Below are 210 nucleotides of genomic sequence, written 5' to 3' on the forward strand. Positions count from 1 at the left end.
CATCACTCTGCAAGTTCATGGTAAGACTACTCTGTTTTTGTCAAACTTAGTAAAAAAAAAAGAGCTAAAAAGAAGTGAGCTTACCTCTGTAGACCGCTGCAGTCCACTGCTTATCTTTGTATTTCTGCTGCAGTGCAATTATCTGAGGACTTAACTGTCCCTCTCTTTCTCTTCGTCTCTGTCTACTGCCTCATTAGAGCCCATAACTAA

The sequence above is a fragment of the Morone saxatilis genome, unplaced genomic scaffold, assembly GCF_004916995.1.
Source record: "Morone saxatilis isolate NCDOM2014 unplaced genomic scaffold, NCSU_SB_2.0 Contig4, whole genome shotgun sequence".
In the NCBI taxonomy this organism is placed as follows: domain Eukaryota; kingdom Metazoa; phylum Chordata; class Actinopteri; family Moronidae; genus Morone; species Morone saxatilis.